The 15464-nt window shown below is 35.2% G+C and overlaps 1 pseudogene; it reads left to right on the top strand.

Annotated features, from left to right (window-relative positions):
• The window catches only part of LOC110587258, a 108119-nt pseudogene extending 105993 nt beyond the window's left edge, over positions 1-2126 (top strand).
• The last annotated feature ends 13338 nt before the right edge of the window (positions 2127-15464 follow it).

Here is a 15464-nt window from a genome sequence, read left to right as displayed (position 1 = left end):
AATAATGGGCATTTATAATTTAAAACATCCATCACAATATTTACAAACTCAAGTAAAATGGAAACTACTATCACCTCCAAATTATAGCCCATGTTCTAGCATTTTAAAAACAAAATCAAAGTCTACAAAGCTTAACATGCCTAAAGGCATCCAAGTAGATATTCCAAGTTGGTCTAATAGGTCTTCTGATTCCAAAACTCATGCTTTTTTTCCCCACTACATTACTCTTTCATTCATTCATTCACACACACACACACACACAAACACACACACACACACTGTGAGTAAAACTTTTTTTGGAACAGACTTATACACAGAAAGCTTTTGATTTAAATTAACCTCTTCTGACTACTGATCTCTACCTCATATTACTGATTTGTTTTCACCTATCAGCATATGACAAAATAAATAATTGGAATGGTTTTAAAATAAACATATTTCAAGGAGGTCTTGGGCATTTATAATTTAAAACATCCATCGCAATATTTACAAACTCAAGTAAAATGGAAACTACTATCACCTCCAAATTATAGCCCATTTGCAAAGCAAAGAATCTGTGGGATTTAATGCATACTTCTACATCCTCAAGTTATTATTTTAAAATACATTTTAATAGTAAGCCCTGTTAAGCACTTGAGTAGAAGTCTTATCTGAAAGACCATGCTTGTTTTGTTTTTTTTAATATTTTTTGCTTCCATTTTGTTTAATTAATATTAGAATTTGCAGGAAAGATAATGCATGTAAGAACACATTTTGTTGAAACCTCCAGCTCTTTTAGCCAGACCAGTGTTCCACTATCCAGCCTAACCCATGCACAGAGAAAAGATGTTCTACCTCTTCAACAGTGAATTCTCACATCATCATGTCCCCTTCTGCTTTCCCTTCTCTCCAGCACCTTTCTGGTTCCAACCAGGGCCAAAGGGTTATAGCCACCTATAACCAGTCTTCAGCCAGCTTCCTGGGCTCCATATTGCCATCACAGTCTGATTACCACAGCAGTAAATCCCCTCCACTGTGGACTCCAACTATTGTCAACCCTAAGGTGGTCAACTATAAATGCTAAGCCATCTCAAACTGCAAATTCTAGGCCCACATCAGGAACTCCCAACCACGAGACACAAGGATCAAAAGAGAAGCTTTGAGTCAAGATTTGGAGGGAAAGCTGAAATGTAAGGACAGCCTTCATCACAATGGAAATCAATGGCTAACATATGAGGAGAAGGTGGGTTGCAGATTGCTAGGATCACAGAGTGTAGCTGCTGTGTTTCAAGCTCAAAATTGCAGAGAGGCACAAGATTTGCCACAGCACAGTTCTGAACATGCACAACTGTAAGTTCCAATTTCAGAGGGAAATGTGAATGATCAGGATGCAGTTCAGAAGAAATCTTACCCACCATATTTCATTCAAGTGCCAGAGAACATGTTGACTGAACTGGAAGATTCTGCAGCATGAGTGGACCACCAGCTCCTGATATGTCTTGCTTTATAAGTGGAAGACCAGTTTAATCAGGCGACTTTCACAAAATGATGGTGTCTGACAAGAGTTTTCGTTCATTCATCTTTGAAGTGGGAACAGCTTCAGATGCAGGGTTTTTGCATGTGTTCCCATGAGCAGAACAGGAGAAGCCAGCTGTACTGTGCTGCTGAGCATCCTTCCAAAAGAACACAGAAGAGCACCAATGCTTGTCCTCAGACAACAAAGCAAACAAGTTTTTGAGGGAGACTCGGTGAAGCTAGAATACCAGATCTCAGTAGGACCTCCACCAAAGCTTTTCTGGTAAAAGAAATAACGAAATGGTGCAATTCAACAGTGACTGAATAAGCTTATAGTATGACAACTACAACTAGTTCCTTTAATGATTAAAGATGTCAACAAGAAAGACTCTGGTGTTTGTAGTTAATAAAGCCGAGTTAATGAATCACCATGTGTAACAGATTTAGATGTTACAGCCTGTCCAAACCAAACTCTTCCAACTCCTAAACTGTTATGTGTTCAACCAACTTTCAGCAGATATTTAGCATTCAACAGGAAAAGTTTAGATGTGAAACAAACCTTTAACCCAGAAGGAGAGTTTCAGCATCTGGCAGCTCAGTCTGGAGTCCGTGAAAATGAAAAACTTGAATAACTTTATCAATATTGGAAAATGCAACAGCTATACTATTAATGATACTTTTGATTAAACTTTTGGAATAAATCCGTATCTGTAGTAACAGAATATGGCTTTATTAGATAATATAACTGATACATATGTATTTTATATGTATATGTTATACACATACATATAATAATATATGTGTATAATATATGTGTTTATTATTTATCCCCTAGCTCTTAAATATTCTAGCTGCTTATCTGGTTTGTGTAGACTACAGAAAGTCTGGGTTTATAATTAAGAAGACTATTTAAAATGTGGAATTTTGGGGTGCCTGGGTGGCTCAGTTGATTAAGCGACTGCCTTCGGCTCAGGTCATGATCCTGGAGTCCCAGGATTGGGCCCCCCCTTAAGGCTCTCCGCTCAGCGGGGAGTCTGCTTCTCCCTCTGGCCCTCCCCCCTCTCATGTGCTCTCTCTCAATCTCTCTCTCATTCTCGCTCTCTCAAATAAATAAATAAAATCTTTTAAAAAAATAAAACAACGTGGAATTTTAACGTTTAAGTCATACACATTTGACAATTGTAGGTATGAATTAATACCAACTTTTTAAACACATTTAATGCTTATAATAAGGTTTATTGGTACTGTTTTCTAAATACTGTTTAAGCAGTTTTCTCTTATACTTTCCAACATGGTATAGATTATCAGAGTGTTCCATTGTTTTATGTCAAAAGAGAATAAAATTTCAAATATTTAAAACAGCAGAAAACCTACACATTTCTTCTCACACCAAAATAGCTATTATCTAAGTGATTTTTTTTTTTAGGGAAAAGCAAGCAGAAGATAACTGTGATTAATTTTTTTCCTCTCAGTCTTTTGTCTCCTTTCAACTTTATTCCTAATTTTCCTTGTGCTGTTCTCAAAAATATCTACTTTATTTTCCATCAGATTTATTTTTTAACAAAATATTTTTTAGAGAGCTGTATTAATTGTGGTAACTTTCAAGTTAAGAAAATTAAGAGTGAACCCCAGAAGTAGACTAAGTGTAATTACAGTGTCAACAAAACATCATCTGAGTCTCAGATTTGCTGACTTTTAGAGTATTCATATCAAGACGCTAGCTTTTTTTCTTTTTGCAAAAGATGATATATACTTGATTTGTTGAAATCAATACATATGCTTTTATTTAATTTCTAATTACTGATTCAAAATGATGCATAACAAACATAGCTACTTAGATTTTAGCTGCCAGAAGAGAAGATGAATAACATTTTAATATTTAATGGGTCAAGCATTATAATGATTTACCTTTATTATCTTATCTGACTCTTTCAAAAAACCTTGCAAGATAAATTTCATCCCCACTTTACGGAAAAAAAAAAACTGAGAAAAGTCAAGTCACTTGTTCCATAGGACAGATCTATATTTAGTCACAGTTAAAATTCAAATGGCATTAAGACAGCCAATGAAAGATTTATGCAAACTCATTGTTTTAAATCATAATTACGGGTAACTTATAAAGCTACCTATGGCTCCATGAAAGGCAAGATAGGGGGCGCCTGGGTGGCTCAGTTGGTTGAGCGACTGCCTTCGGCTCAGCTCATGATCCTGGAGTCCCGGGATCGAGCCCCACATCGGGCTCCCTGCTCGGCAGGGAGTCTGCTTCTCCCTCTCCCACTCCCCATTTGTGTTCCCTCTCTCGCTGTGTCTTTCTCTGTCAAATAAATAAATAAAATCTTTAAAAAAAAAAAAAAGAAGAAAAAAGAAAGGCAAGATAATCTGTTCCATTTCTTTTGGTACAAAAATAATTTTTAGGAACGCCTGGGTGGCTTTGTCAGTTAAGCGTCTGCGTTCGGCTCAGGTCATGATCCCAGGGTCCTGGGATCAAGTGCTGCACTGGGCTCCTTGCTCAGGAGGGAACCTGCTTCTCTTCTGCCTGCCACTTCCCCTGCTTGTGCTCGCTCTTTCTCTGAACAATAAACTCCTTTTATTTTAAAGTGTCTCTCTGTCATTTTTTCTTGTACATAAAATGGAAAACCCTGCTTTTCAAGCTCAAGAAGATGGAGATGAGGTTAAGTGACCAAAGCCAGCGACAGAGAGAAGGAGCCTTATTAGATTTTCCAAAGCCTCTATAAATATTGTTAAATATGCCCAAGGTAACTGATGTGTTCAAATAAAAATAAAATGGATGAGGGTTAGTATTAAAAGAAATCTTCACAAACATAACTGTTAATTTCTCATATTCAACTAATAATTCAAGCTAACTAAAAACTGAATTTCAAAGTTAGCTTAATATTTGAGTTATGATAGAGTTATGATAGAGTATACTACATTATGACATTTATTATAAATAAATAAAATTTGGAAAACTTAACTTTGTGGTTTTTTTTTTTTTTTTTGGTTGAGTTTCTCCTCCATTTCATGACATAAACAGGGCTTAAAAATGAATAGCTCCTGGGGTACCTGGGTGGCTCAGTTGGTTGGGCATCTGTCTTCGACTCAGGTCATGATCCCAGGGTCCTGCATCGAGTCCCGAATCGGGCTCCTTGCTCAGCAGGGAGCCTGCTTCTCCCTCTCCCTCTGCTACTCTCCCTGCTTGGACACCATCTCTCTCTCTTCAAATAAATAGATAAAATCTAAAAAAAAAAAAAATAATAGCTCCTATTAAGTCTTGTGCTGTTCTCAAAAATATCTAAGAAAATGGGAGTGTATAATGCAGATGCAATAAGATTTCTCCTCGATGCAAAATATTTGCACCATTTTTATTTTCATGTGCCCCATAGTGGTAAAAATTGTCACATTAAAGCTCTGAGTAAATCAATTTATTAAAAGTTATTATTATTAAATTGAAAACACATTTATCATTCTCAGAAATCTTAGTTCCTTATTTTAACCAAATGTTTTTGTTGTATATACAGTTCATCTGTGTTTGTGGTTAGCTTCATTTTTTTCAAGTCTTTCAAAGGATGTGGTAAAATAAAGCTTAACCAATGTAACTTTATTTTTTGCTCACTATAGCTATTATTTCCTTAAGTAGTTGGTCTCCAGGAGTATTATTTGAAAAAAAATCCATTACATTTAGTTAAAAATCATGTCATGTTTGACTTTTATGTTACCTAGGTTATACATTGGGGAAAATATTAAACATTTATGCTAATATTATTTTTGATGCCTTTTAAAACTTTTCTTTCCCTTTCTTTTATTTTCCTGTCTTCTTTTTGTCTTTGAGATGGATATTCAGATGTAAGAATAGTTTCAGAATGGTAATTGTAGGTCACTAATTTCTGTTTAACTTACTATGCAGATGGCAATACCTAAAAAAAATCTTTCAGTAATGAAACCGACAAAGGCTCTAATCGTTGAAGTTGAATCCAGTCACAGGATGCTGTGAAGAATTCTGTCCTGTTGTTTTCTGTGTATTAATAGTTAAATGAATTAATGATGGGATTTGATTTCAGGGATGTCAATTTGGGATGTAGGGCATATAAAGGTAGACTATTAAAAGGTGAAAAAGAAGCTGGAGAGTTCATATGCCCATTTGATATTATTTAGTGTTATATGTTTTTCAGTATGAAAGTTGACTTATTCTATTAACCAAGTTCACAACCCTTGAATAATCTGCTAGCCTTCTGCTATAATCTTCTCCATGGGGTTGTCATTTTTAGGACTATGGTAATATTATATGCCTTTTCAGAAATATCTTCAAATTATAATTATGACAAATTAAGTCATGGGATATGGGAGACTATGCAATTCAATGGATCAGTGAGCACTGAACATATAATCTTTTTTGAAATTACCCTCTTGAAGTTTCCTTTAAAACGTTTATAAAACCATGTCTACATACATCTGTTAGAAAAATGGATGGCTTCTGCCACAGAAAAATTCTGTGAAGCCTTGAACCTTTTAAAAATTCTTACACTCTTTGATCCCATGTTACCTTAATTTATTTGACCTTTGCCCATTCCAGTGAGAACAAATTGTTTATTTTTTATTCCTGTAGAATATTATAGATATTCCTATTTGTACTTATATCACTATGCTTTCTGTTCTTTTGTCACTTGTTTCAGGGTGAACTTGTTAAGGGCAAAGGTATTATGTCATTATTCTTTTTTCATGTATTTATTTCCTTTATGAGCTGAACAGTACCTGAAGCAATGACATTCTTCAAGGAATTTTCCTGAAGTGTTTTTGATTCATAATAATAGTTCAATTAGTATTTCAACTACTGTTCAAGCATGGTATGAATTAAAGAACCATTGACCACAATGGCTACAAGCATTAGATATGAGACAGCTTCTCTCTAAGGGTGCCCCTTCTAGCCTATCTCTCAAAACACTAACTCACACACTCTTGTTTTCCTTGGAATTTTTAGTCCCTTCAATTCTATGCCAGACAATTATTTGCTTTTATGACGTTCATTTTCTTCTTTCGTGTTAATATTGATCCATTTATGGTGTGGGGCAGCAATGTGTCTGGATCAGTTTCCTGACCTCCCACCTTTTCTAACAACTAACAGTGGCCTGTGATGCATCGTTGCCAATAGGTTATAAGCAGGAATTGTTAGAGGTTAAGAAATCATTTTAAAGCAGCTGGTTTGGGTTTGCAGTTCTTTTAGATAGAGACAGTTGAGTAGCAAAACAAAAGTTTGTACCATAAAGCTGCCATATCACCCCTGAACTGATCTAAATACTTCCAGTTGGATTAAAACATGTTTCTATTTCATAAAAATAAACCAGAAAAAATGTTGTTATAAACAGTGCATTTAATAGAATAAGAAATTGTAAAATCTATTTTAGTTTTCAAAAAAATCATAGTTCTAAGTGATTTCAGCTTGATTTAGTAAAGATAGTGTTAATCAGAGAGAAATGTTTCCAGTTATATTTTTATGATATTTGATAATAAGAAAAGATTATCTCCTATATTCTTGAGAACACTATTCATAATATTTAATAATAGCACTTGAAAGTAACATAGGATGTGTATTAGAAAATACTTAAAATGAATATACAGGTATTTAATTTCTTGAAATAATCCAGCATTTATAACTAATGTCAAAAGGATAAAAGTTATTGACCTTATTTATTTAACAAAAAAGAAACAATAAAGCACTAATTACCATCCTAAAATTAAATCGTGCAAAATATTACTTACCAATGGGGAAGCTATTCCAACAGCAGTAGGAGACTGAACTATTATAACACACAAGAGGAAATTTTGAACAACCATAGGAATGGATGAACTCATGCTGATATATTATATTCCATCTGAAACATGGATGATGGGATGAATCTCTAAAACCTCCAAAAGTGATACTGTACTATCATAGAAGATCTCCTGTGATGAAAGCTTCACAGCCTCTGTCTGAAGCCTAGCCAGCACTTAAAAATAATAGGAGTCTATTAGTCTGTCTATTCTAGAGAATACTCTTCATATCGTTTGAACCAATTGTCCTATAGGAAATATGAACAATGAGCTTTGTTCTAAGAATAAACCATTTTGAAAATCATAGACAATTATATGGTCTCTTGATTATATCTTTTAAATATTATATAAATCTGAATTAATTTTCTATAAAAAGATTTTTAAATGAGTCTACTTATTGCCAGTGTTCACTCCAAATAACTTTTTAAACATGGGACTATTAAAGGACTACAAAAACTTTAATAGAATATTGAAATTCTAGGTTTAAGAGTAACATGAAGTGTCATTTACACTTGACCATTATACTCTCACCAAGAAATTATCCATAAGTAGTCTCTAGCTTCTGCATGGATTGTGTAGCAGAGGATTAAGTACTGTTCTCATTCTAAATGAATCAAATAAACCTTTTGCCTGTTGGTTCACAGATCCTGCTTTTTGTCTCTTTTCCACATGACAATCCACCACCACCTGTAGGAAGAGTTGTCATGCTCCCTCTGAAGATTTCCTTCTGTTCTTCAGGCTAAATTTCAAACAGCTACCTCAAGTATCTCTAAAATGAAGAGGATTTTGAATTTTTTCAATAAAGCAGTGGCCCTTTTTGAACAATATAAATTGTAAAATAAAAAAAAAAGTTCCCTCCCACCTCTAAGACGAGTAAAACTGTTTATGCTTACAGTTGATTGCTTGAACCCAAATGTGGTGCTTCCCATGAATCACTTTTTTTTCTTTTTTGAGAATTCTTATTTTTTTTTAAAGATTTTATTTATTTGAGAGAGAGAGAGAGCGTGGGTGAGAGAGAGTGAGCGAGAGTACAAGCAGGGGTAGCTGCAGGCAGAGGGAGAAGCAGGCTCCCTGCTGAGCAAGGAGCCCGATGCAGGACTCGATCCCAGAGCACTGGGATCATGACCTAAGCTGAAGGCAGCCGCTTAACTGACTGAGCCACCCAGGCGTCCCGAGAATTCTTAATCCTTACTCCTGCCTGCACATAGAAAAATTTTAGTAAATGTTGTCAAGCAGGGAAGTGAAAAGGCAAAGGAATTAAAAAATTAGTTTTCTGTGACCACCTCCAGATAAAACCAAGTTGGTTTTCCTTCATATTTGCAACCCTCTCAAAAGAGAGGAGTATTTTAAATTATCCATTACAGAATTCTCCTTGAGAATAATGGGAATCCCAAAATTTGTATTTTGGAGGGTACACTTTGGTTTAATCAGGATCATCTTCATTTCGAGTCTTCCTCTTTTAGCTCTCATTCTCTGTCATCTGCTTTGTTCACTGCCATCAGTCCAGGCGTTTTATCTCTCCATTAGATTAATGCTGAGAGAATATAATTTGCCCCCAAGTCAAAGTATTTAAATCCACGTGTCTTATTTGGAAGACCATCTATTCTTTAGCACTCAAGCCACACCAAATGCCACTTGTTACCTCCTTTACCACATTAGGAGTATTCTTTGGACAGAATAGTCAGAAATGAAAGACAGCTAAGTAATTAATATATTTTCTCTGTTATTTTCTTCTGTTACAACACTGATCCCAAGCTGCCCAAATAAATAGATCCCAAGATTTATTTATTTATTTTTAGTGAGAGAGAGAGCACTCCTCCAAGCAGGGGGAGGGGCAGATGGAAAGGGGGAGAGAATCTTAAGCAGACTCCCTGCTGAGTACAGAGCCCAACCTGGGGCCCAATTTCAGGACCCAGAGATCCTGACCTGAGCCAAAATCAAGAGTCTGATGCTTAACTGACTGAGCCACCCAGGTGCCCCAACAGTTAATTTTCTTATGTGTGAATTAAAATGGTCTGTCTTACATCTGAGACTCACCATCTCTCTCTGTGTCTCTTCAAGTTGCTCAACACGGATGTGATGCTATCACAGGTTTCTCATCAATAGCAGAAATACAACACATACAATGTCCACAATAGCCAAACTGTGGAAAGAGCCAAGATGTCCATCGACAGATGAATGGATAAAGAAGATGTGGTATATATATACACAACGGAATATTATGCAGCCATCAGAAGGAATGAAATCTTACCATTTGCAACGACGTGGATGGAACTGGAGGGTATTATGTTGAGCGAAATAAGTCAAACAGAGAAAGACATGTATCATATGATCTCACTGATATGAGGAATTCTTAATCACAGGAAACAAACTGAGGGTTGCTGGAGTGGGGGTTGGGGTGGGAGGGATGGGGTGACTGGGTGATAGACACTGGGGAGGGTATGTGCTCTGGTAAGTGCTGTGAATTGTGCAAGACTGTTGAATCTCAGATCTGTACCTCTGAAACAAATAATGCAATATATGTTAAGAAAAAAAAAAAAGGAAGAAGAAGGTAGCAGGAGGGGAAGAATGAAGCGGGGGAAATCGGAGGGGTAGACGAACCATGAGAGACGATGGACTCTGAAAAACAAACTGAGGGTTCTAGAGGGGAGGGGGGGGTGGGAGGATGGGTTAGCCAGGTGATGGGTATTAAAGAGGGCACATTCTGCATGGAGCACTGGGTGTTATGCACAAACAATGAATCATGGAACACTACATCTAAAACTAATGATGTAATGTATGGGGATAACATAAGAAAAAAATAAATAAATAAATAAATAAAAGAAATACAGCACATAGTCCCTCCAGCTTAGTCCTCTATTGTGATTTTATTTCTCTTTCTCGCTCCTCTTATTTCAACTCAAATAATCTTCAGTGTACTTCTAAACTCCTGTTTTTGACATATGTCAACATCACTTCTCATAAGTCAGTTTTATTTAGCATATCATACTTTTTCTTTGGTTTAATTTTTCTGTCTTCAGTCTCTTCTGATGTTGCTGATCTTCATTCAGCATATATCCTATTAAGTATATATCTTCAGTTTTTGCATATATATGCATTCAGTGACTGATCCGATGGACTTACTTATTTAATTTTATTCATTTAATAATCTTGATTGAATACCAACTATATGAAAATATTTCATAAAATCAGAGGTATAAAAGTTAAATAGAAAAAAATCCTGACCTCAGTTGTCTATTAGAAGAAGATATAAAATTTGAACAAGCGTAATATGTATGCTGCTGTCTTTTAAAAGATTGTTTCCTTTTCATTCTAGAACTTACTCTTATTTTTCTGACCTGGCTCAGTTTTAGTATAAACTCCTAAAACCCTTCTTCTCCCAGGCTGAGTTTGATGATCAGTCTCTATGGTTTGATAGCATAATATAGCTAGGCTACTCATCATGAAATATCATATATTTGGCTTGCTAGTCTATTACCCTTAGGGCCAGCGAGCTCCTGAAGTGTATGTATATGTGTGTGTGTGTGTGTATATATATACACACACACACACATATAGTTAGATAGATAAACAGGCACATATCTTTATTCTCAGTGTTTAGAGTGCAGTAATAGATTAGTTTTGAATACTCAAATGAATGACTATGTTTTCTATTAAAGATTTGAAATACACAACATTGGGAAGATGGATGGATTATCTTCCTTTGTGCAATGTTTTTTGTTTGCCTTTTAGTACAATGAGTTATTCATTTAGCTGATGATTATACTTTTATTCATCCACATCAAATTTAAAAAAAATATTCTCTTCATTTGTGAAATAGAGATCTGTAGATTATTTATATTCTACTTCTGGAGTATAACATGCTCTAGTTGAATTAATCCTGAAATATTTTGTTATTCAACTAAATTATGATTTAAATTTGGTTCCTATGTTTATAATTATATGAGTCCTATTTGAAACTGCCTCTATTGATTAGGTGGGTATCATGACTATCAGTTAAAGATGAATGGAGATCTCATATTAACATCATCATATTAATTTCCATCTTAAAAGGAATCTTCTGGCAATTCTCATAATGAACCCTTCAGATAAACACCAAGGGCCTCTCTTACTTGTCCTGAAATGTATGAGTGACCACCCCCACCTTATTTTATATCCCACTTATTGCATCAGTAAGTTGCTGGCTCAAATTTAACATGTCACTATTCATTTTTATTAATGACTCTTGTGAAATGCGCTTTTGTAATTTTACTGTCAGTGAGGGTCCCTGAGATACCTGAGGGGAGACTCCTAAGAAACATAAGAGTCTACATGGTCTGCTGTGTGTAGAGATCCAGAATGAAAAGCTGCTGGAAGAACAAATTCAGCTTTTTGTGAATATAAATCTAAGAAATATATTTTAATTCTTAAGGCTTAATTTTATCCACTTAATGTAAGTAATGAGTGAAATAAAATGATTCTGATTGATCCTAAAGCTGAGTTGTGCCCCAAAGTTTTAAAAATACTATTTTTAAAAATCTGGCATTCTTTTGTATCTAACCTCTTCAAATATCTAGATCATATATCTAACTATTGTTTGTGAAATAAAGCATTTGGATATCCTGAAGCTGTAAATTCACCTAGTTTCTGCCCTGCTATATTTGAAAATCAAGAGTTAAGTGGAGACTGTAGAGAAAGGTAACTAGGGCTCTGCTATCACCAGTCCCTTAAGAAAGTCAATAGTATTATAAGAGAGAAGCTGCAAGAATTAAATTACACATTAGATTAAAAGAGCTAATGCAATAGATTGTTTACATGTCTGACTTCTTACCCAGCTCTGAACACAATGTTCTATCTAGCAGAAGCAGGAGATCAAGTTTGAGGATAATTAAACATTTTCTGCTGCCAGACAGCATGATCAATTCAAGGGGTAAAGTGCCACAGAGCATGTTCCTCACTTGAGATTTTTACAAATGTAAGAGACACAATAAATTGGGAAGGAATTTTCTACACTATCTTTTAATTAAAAGGTGTCATTACCCCTCATGCCCTACTGCCTAGAATATAACAGTAATATCAATACTACTACCGGGGCGCCTGGGTGGCTCAGTCGTTAAGCGTCTGCCTTCGGCTCAGGTCATGATCCCAGGGTCCTGGGATCGAGCCCCACATCGGGCTCCCTGCTCTGCGGGAAGCCTGCTTCTCCCTCTCCCACTCCCCCTGCTTGTGTTCCCTCTCTGGCTATGTCTCTGTCAAATAAAATATTTAAAAAAAAAATACTACTACCACTAACAAAAATAATTTAATTATACTATAGAGCACTTATGTGTTTCATCTCCTTTCTTTATAGCAGAATCACATGAAGACATATTTTTAGCTTATGACATTTTGCCTAATAAACTTGTAAGTGCAACAATTTTTTATTCACATCATAAATTCTAGCAATCACATCTATTATTAGGTTCTATGTTTTTATTTTTGGAATAATACTGATTACTTTCTCCATTTTTTTCATCTAATATAGGATGTATTTTAAGACATTAAGGCAGCTTGGGGAAAAGAGACTCTCTCAATGGAGTTAAAATGACAGTTTTATCAACAAGCATTCACAAACACTTTCCATCTCCTTTTCTGTAAGTACTAACAAGTCCTTGTTGAACATTCCTGATTGTCCTTCCTAAATATTATTTCACTTCTGCTCATTTCCACGAAACCCTTGGCTGACATATACAGAGGCACACACATGCATATATAAAGATAAAACCTTTAGGATAAAAAGGTAAAGTTTTAATTAAACCTTCACTATGAAAAGTCATATCCCATTTTCTGTTTTCTAAAGGAGTATAATCACATTTTCAAGTATATCAATTGACAAGTATTGGCAAGTGATGAATCCAGTATATAATTTATTTTGAAAAATTTTTTAAATTTCTGTCAAAAAAACCCCAAAAACAAAACTAAATAAATAATAAAATAAATGTGAAATTAAGAAGGATAAAAATTTTTTTCACATCTATTTTTGATTGAATGGCATACAACTGCCAGTGTTTGATAACTTTTGACTTACAAAAATGGCACATTTACTTCATTGAAAGTAAATACACACACTTACGTCTAAGGGAAACAATAAACTTGGTATTTCCCATTATAATAAGAGACCCTAGTAATTATGACTAAAGAGCGGTTTCTTTTCCCATTTTTCATAAGGTGTAATGTACACTTTATGCATTGCAGTGGGAAATATACTATATATCCTCCTTTGCTCTGAAAGCTTTCCAGCTTTTGAATGAAAAGTTCTTCCATCTAAAGAAAACTGTCAGTTACCACTTTCAGAGAATTTGCAGCTTGGCATAGAAGAAAGAATTTGATCAGTGGAGTCAGGAAAGACCGGTTAGGATGCTTTCTCTGCCGTTGTGTATCCTTTGTCCTCCATAGCCTCCACCTGTCTCTCATTATCTCCCTTATTTGTTAAAAGGATACCAGAACCTTCCTCTGGGATTAAAATGTATAACAAATATACAATGCCCAGTCCCATGCCCAAGATAGGCAGGTACTGTCTCCCACTGACTAATTTGTTTGCACTTAATATGTCCTCCATGTAGGCCATGCCTTCTATCTTACTTTGTTTTGGTAAGCTAGAAATGCTCTGGATGTGGCTTTCATTGACCGCTTTTTTTACAACAATGCAGCTAGCATTTTCTAACCTGGCATTTTTTGTTTGTTTGTTTTTGTCTAATTTCTTCTTTATTAGGAGTGATGGATATACAATAAAGAGAGACCAAAGTGGCAGTGCTACAACTAATAAAATGAGCCTTACATTGGAAATGCAGACCTGGAAATGAGTAGGGGTGAGCCCCATTCAGACTTCTGAGAGGGTGGATCTGGAATCCTTTAGAGCTGAGGTTTTGAGGAAATCTTAATCTTTCTTTACCTAGAGTCACAAACTGTGAAGACTATTTTATTTTATATTTTTTAAGTTTTATTATTTATTTTTGGGGGGGAGGGGCAGAGGGAGAGGGAGAGAGAGAATCTTGAGCAGACTCCCTGCTAAGCGCGGAGCCCGACAGGATGGCTTGATCCCATGACCCTGAGATCATGACCTGAGCCCAGATCAAGAGTCGGATACTTAACCAACTGAGCCACCCAGGTGCCCCATGAAGAGTATTTTAAATGAAAATATTTCCGCCATCTTATTACTCCTACAACAACTAAGAGCAGATAATATAGGATGATCACTATCTGCTAATTCTATATTAAGGACATTATCAATTTAATCTCTGCAACAATCTTATGAATTAATTACATTATTATCATTTTTAAAATGCAGGAACGGAAGCTTAGAGAGCTTAAACAAGTCATAACACCAGAATTTTAGCTCAGGACTGCCTGACATCATAGTAACAAGCACATGGTTATTACATCATATTCACTTTCTTATTATGATATCTGGATCATATATGGAGAAAGGATATTTCTCTTTTAGGGAAGCTGTCAAATTTATCGTCAGAGACCTTTTTTTTTTAAATTTTATTTACTCTTTTAGAACTAGTTTTAAAAATAAATGTATGCAGGGTCTGCATTTTCATACCCAAGAAAAAGAATGAATTTGAATGTTGCTTAGAAGGGGAGGTATAACACAGGCAATCTGTTTAACCTTAATCCATTTTACTTAAAAATAATTTTATTAAAGATATTAAAGATATAACTAGGTTTAGCATCACAGAAAATTATGCCATGTTTTTAGTCTGTCCTCCCAGATAGATTTCTAAAGAACAGCTGCTACCGAAGCCGCTCTCCATAAATGTAACATAAAAGCTATCCTGCTTTGTAAGTCTCTGTATTGCTAAATCCCTGAGCCTTGAGTTTAGCCAGTCAATCCATGTTATTTATTTTTACTAGTAATTGTATCAGTAGAATTGTTAGAGTTTAGAATTTAGTTGATAAAGACCCCTTCAGAAACTTTGTATTATAATAATATATAAATATACATTATATACAAATATAAATATAAATGTATGTATGTAAATATCCTGGGAATTAATTTGAATATGTGATCCTGTGCGCCACTGGGTTTTCTGAGCAACCAGGATCAAAGGAGTATTGGGTTGTTGCCAAATGCTGACACTTGAGACAAAGTGTTCTTTCCCTATGCTAACTCTAGTTTCGCTTCAGAGGGGTTCTTCTTG

The sequence above is a fragment of the Neomonachus schauinslandi genome, chromosome 7 (assembly GCF_002201575.2).
Source record: "Neomonachus schauinslandi chromosome 7, ASM220157v2, whole genome shotgun sequence".
In the NCBI taxonomy this organism is placed as follows: domain Eukaryota; kingdom Metazoa; phylum Chordata; class Mammalia; order Carnivora; family Phocidae; genus Neomonachus; species Neomonachus schauinslandi.
This window is presented reverse-complemented; position numbering and strand designations above follow the sequence as displayed.